The sequence below is a fragment of the Vanessa atalanta genome, unplaced genomic scaffold, assembly GCF_905147765.1.
Source record: "Vanessa atalanta unplaced genomic scaffold, ilVanAtal1.2, whole genome shotgun sequence".
In the NCBI taxonomy this organism is placed as follows: Eukaryota; Metazoa; Arthropoda; class Insecta; order Lepidoptera; family Nymphalidae; genus Vanessa; species Vanessa atalanta.
Genome location: NW_025919985.1, coordinates 5001 through 10608, shown reverse-complemented (window position 1 = coordinate 10608; position 5608 = coordinate 5001). Strand labels below are relative to the sequence as shown.

Genomic DNA, 5608 nt, shown 5'->3' with positions numbered 1-5608 from the left:
AACGTGAGCTGGGTTTAGACCGTCGTGAGACAGGTTAGTTTTACCCTACTGATGGCTCGTCGTTGCGATAGTAATACTGCTCAGTACGAGAGGAACCGCAGTTTCGGACATTTGGTTCATGCACTCGGCCGAGCGGCCGGTGGTGCGAAGCTACCATCCGCGGGATTATGCCTGAACGCCTCTAAGGCCGAAGCCAGCCTAGCCGAATCCGGCAAGGATATGCTCACTGTGGAGCCCCGAGAGTCGGGAGGCTCTAAACGATGTGACTTTACTAGTCGCGCTTTATTCGTAAGGTGCGACGTCGAAGCCCATTTGGAACGCGGCGATCGATGCGAGCGGTCTTAACACGTGCATCACGGCGCCGAAGTTTCGAATATACCTCAGTTCGATGTCGGGGCTCGGAATAGTCTGTAGACGACTTACGTTCCTGGCGGGGTGTTGTGCTCGGTAGAGCAGCGTCGTGCTGCGATCTGTTGAGACTCAGCCCTACGCCAGGTGATTCGTCCGAGGACGTATCAGAGATAAAAAACGACACAACAACAACAACACGCACGCATATATGTACGTATCTCTATCGAGAGAGATAGAGCGCGCGCGCGCACGACTCTCTCTCCTCTCTCGTGACACAAATCTTGTAATATAATATTTGTGTATTTTATTTATTATAATAATACACAGATATATAATTACGAGAAGATTTGTATTTTTCTACGAGAGGAGGAGGAGGAGTGTTAGTGAGTTAGCGTTCGACAAGAGATAGTCATGTATGTTTGTTGGTTGGTTGTATATATATATATATATATAGATCAGAAATCTATTCTATAATATTACACGAATATTATATTTTTATGATTTTTCGATAAATATATATAACTCGAACTCGTAGAGTTCGAGGAGGAGGACGCGGATGAGATGATCTTCTCGATAGACTTCACTTCTTCAATACACGAACGTTCCACGTTTTCGTCGAACACTCTGAAATCGTTAGAGTCCCGTTCGTTGCGATTAGTTCGTGTATCGATGGTGTCTGTGCGTGCTGTGTCTCTCGCGTGTTCGTAATTCGCGTCATTTTCATTATTATATTATTACGTAAGTCTTCTTATACGTTTAATATCAATAATTAACATATATAATTTTCGATACATTAACATTAACATTAACATTAACATTAACATTAACATTATATGAGCTCTATCTCGACTCTCCTTTCGATACACGAACGTTCGACGTTTTCATCGAGCACTTCGTTCGAGAAAACGTTCGTAGAGTAGGAGTAGAGCTCGTTGCGTTCGTTAGATTATTTTTTAATTTTTTTATAGAGATTCAATACATTTATGTCAGGATATTTTTTTAAAGATAATTTCTATTTATTTATTACTTCATTATACATATTTTAAGGTATCAAGACTGATATGAAACTTAAAAATTATATTATTAACATTATTTACGCATTCGTAAATCGCGTCATGTTCTTTATTATTATTATTATTATTATATTTATTCGTCATCGTCATAATTATTATTTTAATTATAAAATATAATAATTTTAATTATAAATTTTTTTTTTTCGATAAACGAATACCGGTGAAATTTAAATAAACGAAGATACAACTTTCTTTGTTGTTGTTGTTGTTGTTTTTTTTTTTTTTCTTTTTTTTTTTATTGTTGTTGTTGTTGTTGTTGTTGTTGTTGTTGTCGTTGTTGTTGCATTGACGTTGCATAATATCATATAATCATATACTATCTATAAAAATATAGAACAAAATAATCGAAGTTTTGGAGATTTTGGAGGGTTTGGGGTGTCAGTTGGGGGGGAGGGGGTTGGGGAGGGGGGGGGGGTGCGTGTTCTGGGGTTCGTCGTCTTATGATATCAGATCGAATATGAGAAACATAATAAAATAATAATAATAATAAAAAAAAAAAATACATTCCGTTCGAACGAGCCGAATGTCATACTCATCGTCAGGCATATATATATGGAGTAGTGACGGTTCGAACGTCGAACATTCAAAAATTGATGTTAGACGCGAAGTGACCGGATCAGTACTCTTGTATAACGAAAAAAATGTTATTATCGTTTTCATTTGTCGTCTTTGTTGCGTGTCTTCTGGCGTGTCTCTCGATTCGTCGTATCGCGTTATATTATACTTTACGTAGTGTAACAACCAAGTATGTACGTACGATTCGTCTCGACCGCTGGGGATATTCACTGACACACGTGAAAATGATAAAAAGATTCTTTTTCGTTCTGTAAAACTGTGCCGACCGACGGACGCACGTAGATCTCTCTGCCTCATGCGCTCTTCCTCTTATCGTCGTCGTCGTCGCTCTCGCTACAATCTATCCTCATGGAATAAATGTTGATTCATTGTAGTCGATCTGCGACGTCGCGACGATATGAGAAAACGTTAGAGACGGAGTTCTTAAAAGATTCAGTGTATTCGTATAGTGTGTATAATTTTTATATTATATATGAACGGTCGTTTCTAAAATTCTTTTTGTTAATTTTTACATTTATCATGTACAAAAAATACACAACCCGAGTATCGGTACGATCACTCAAACACCGGGCGTCGATCCCAATGTTTTACGATAATAATCGTTGAACAATACATACGTACACGTCGTGTGCGAAGTGTTATTTTGAAAAAAAAACTCGATCTCGTTTAGAACGTTCGAATTCGTGACCGTTATGTGTCATTATGTGAAGACGCCTCCGCCGCCGCCGCCGCCGCCGCCGCTGTCGTCGCGTTATATATTATAGCGCACGCACGCGCGCGCGCGTGCTTAAAGCGCGTTTGTGTCTCATATAAATTTTTATAAGAGTCAACCGTTAAAATCTATCGCGTCTAACGCGATCGACGATACGGTGAGACGCTCGTTTCATACTGTGCGTATATTGTACATGCATGCATAAGTTTGTGTGTATTTTATATGCGAATATGAAACGAGAAGAGTAATTGACGACTTCAACAAGTCTCGGTTAGCTCCCTGGTTGATCCTGCCAGTAGTTATATGCTTGTCTCAAAGATTAAGCCATGCATGTCTCAGTGCAAGCCGTATTAAGGCGATACCGCGAATGGCTCAATATATCAGTTTTGGTTCCTTAGATCTTACTCAGTTACTTGGATAACTGTGGTAATTCTAGAGCTAATACATGCAATCAGAACTCTGACCAGTGATGGGATGAGTGCTTTTATTAGATCAAAACCAATCGACGGAGGGCGTCTCGTCCGAAGTCGTTAATTTTGATGAATCTGGATAACTTTTGCCGATCGCATGGTCCAGTACCGGCGACGCATCTTTCAAATGTCTGCCTTATCAACTTTCGATGGTAGTTTCTGCGACTACCATGGTTGTCACGGGTAACGGGGAATCAGGGTTCGATTCCGGAGAGGGAGCCTGAGAAACGGCTACCACATCCAAGGAAGGCAGCAGGCGCGCAAATTACCCACTCCCGGCACGGGGAGGTAGTGACGAAAAATAACGATACGGGACTCTTTCGAGGCCTCGTAATCGGAATGAGTACACTTTAAATATTTTAACGAGGAACAATTGGAGGGCAAGTCTGGTGCCAGCAGCCGCGGTAATTCCAGCTCCAATAGCGTATACTAAAATTGTTGCGGTTAAAAAGCTCGTAGTTGCATTTGTGCGCCGCGCTGTCGGTGCACCGCATCCGCGGTGATACTGACACGTCTGCGGAGCATATCGTCGGTGAGCCGGCGGTAAAACGCCGGTTCAATATCAAAATCCTATCGCGGTGCTCTTCAGTGAGTGTCGAGATGGGCCGACAATTTTACTTTGAACAAATTAGAGTGCTCAAAGCGGGCTCAAAATGCCGCTTGAATATTTCGTGCATGGAATAATAGAATATGATCTCGGTTCTATTTTGTTGGTTTTCAGAACTCCGAGGTAATGATTAATAGGGATAACTGGGGGCATTCGTATTGCGACGTTAGAGGTGAAATTCTTGGATCGTCGCAAGACGAACATCAGCGAAAGCATTTGCCAAAGGTGTTTTCATCAATCAAGAACGAAAGTTAGAGGTTCGAAGGCGATTAGATACCGCCCTAGTTCTAACCGTAAATATGTCATCTAGCGATCCGCCGACGTTACTACAATGGCTCGGCGGGCAGCTTCCGGGAAACCAAAGATTTTGGACTCCGGGGGGAGTATGGTTGCAAAGCTGAAACTTAAAGGAATTGACGGAAGGGCACCACCAGGAGTGGAGCCTGCGGCTTAATTTGACTCAACACGGGAAATCTCACCAGGCCCGGACACCGGAAGGATTGACAGATTAATAGCTCTTTCTTGATTCGGTGGGTGGTGGTGCATGGCCGTTCTTAGTTGGTGGAGCGATTTGTCTGGTTAATTCCGGTAACGAACGAGACTCTAGCCTGCTAAATAGGCGTCGTCATTTAGGTGTGCTCGATTTCGGTCGAGCAACTCACTGGCGGCGTATTAAAATTCTTCTTAGAGGGACCGGCGGCTTCGAGCCGCACGAGATTGAGCAATAACAGGTCTGTGATGCCCTTAGATGTCCTGGGCCGCACGCGCGCTACACTGAAGGAATCAGCATGTTCTCCCTGGCCTAGAGGCCCGGGCAACCCGTTGAAACTCCTTCGTGCTGGGGATTGGGGTTTGCAATTATCCCCCATAAACGAGGAATTCCTAGTAAGCGCGAGTCATAAGCTCGCGTTGATTACGTCCCTGCCCTTTGTACACACCGCCCGTCGCTACTACCGATTGAATGATTTAGTGAGGTCTTCGGACCGACACGCGGTGGCTTCACGGCCGTCGGCGTTGCTGGGAAGTTGACCAAACTTGATCATTTAGAGGAAGTAAAAGTCGTAACAAGGTTTCCGTAGGGGAACCTGCGGAAGGATCATTAACGTAAATTATCAATCTCGAAAGAGTGCGATAATGAACGATAATAAAATTCTAAAACACAAATATCGACGTTCGGAATGTGTCGTTTCGATGCGAGGACGCGATTCTCACTCTCTCTCTCTCACACAGCAGTGTGTCCGAGTCAGAGTCCAGAGTCGTGTAACGCGTCCTATTCTGATATTTTTCGATGTCGATTTCGAGGAAAGTACGATGTGTTAACGCACATCGTCATCTTCAAATAAAATGTATATTTCTTTTTTTTTTTTTTTGTACTTTTTTTTTTTTTAACTTTTTTTTTTTTTTTTTTTTTAATTTTTTGAATTTTTCTCTGTATACTAAAAATAAGAGAAAAAAACAAAAAAAAAAATAAAAATAAAAAAAAAATAAACTCATATCACTGGCGTATAGAATCGTTCGAGTGATCGTAGAAATTATAAAAATAAAACAAATTAAAAACCATTACCCTGGACGGTGGATCACTTGGCTCGCGGGTCGATGAAGAACGCAGTTAACTGCGCGTCATAGTGTGAACTGCAGGACACATTTGAACATCGACATTTCGAACGCACATTGCGGTCCGTGGAGAAACATCCAGGACCACTCCTGTCTGAGGGCCGGCTGTATAAAAATATAAACCACACTGTTCAATGTTTAATGTCGTAATGTCTATTATTTCGTAACCGACTCAATAGACTGACTGACGTTTCTCGAACATATG

General features: G+C 42.1%; 2 non-coding genes across 2 annotated transcripts; both read left to right on the top strand.

The window, feature by feature from the left end:
- The first annotated feature begins 2988 nt into the window (after positions 1-2988).
- LOC125076556 lies at positions 2989-4891 on the top strand. Its single transcript, XR_007120507.1, has one exon. It is a non-coding gene; the product is annotated as a small subunit ribosomal RNA (ribosomal RNA).
- A 459-nt stretch (positions 4892-5350) lies between these two features.
- On the top strand, positions 5351-5507 carry LOC125076555. The gene has a single exon (XR_007120506.1). It is a non-coding gene; the product is annotated as a 5.8S ribosomal RNA (ribosomal RNA).
- The last annotated feature ends 101 nt before the right edge of the window (positions 5508-5608 follow it).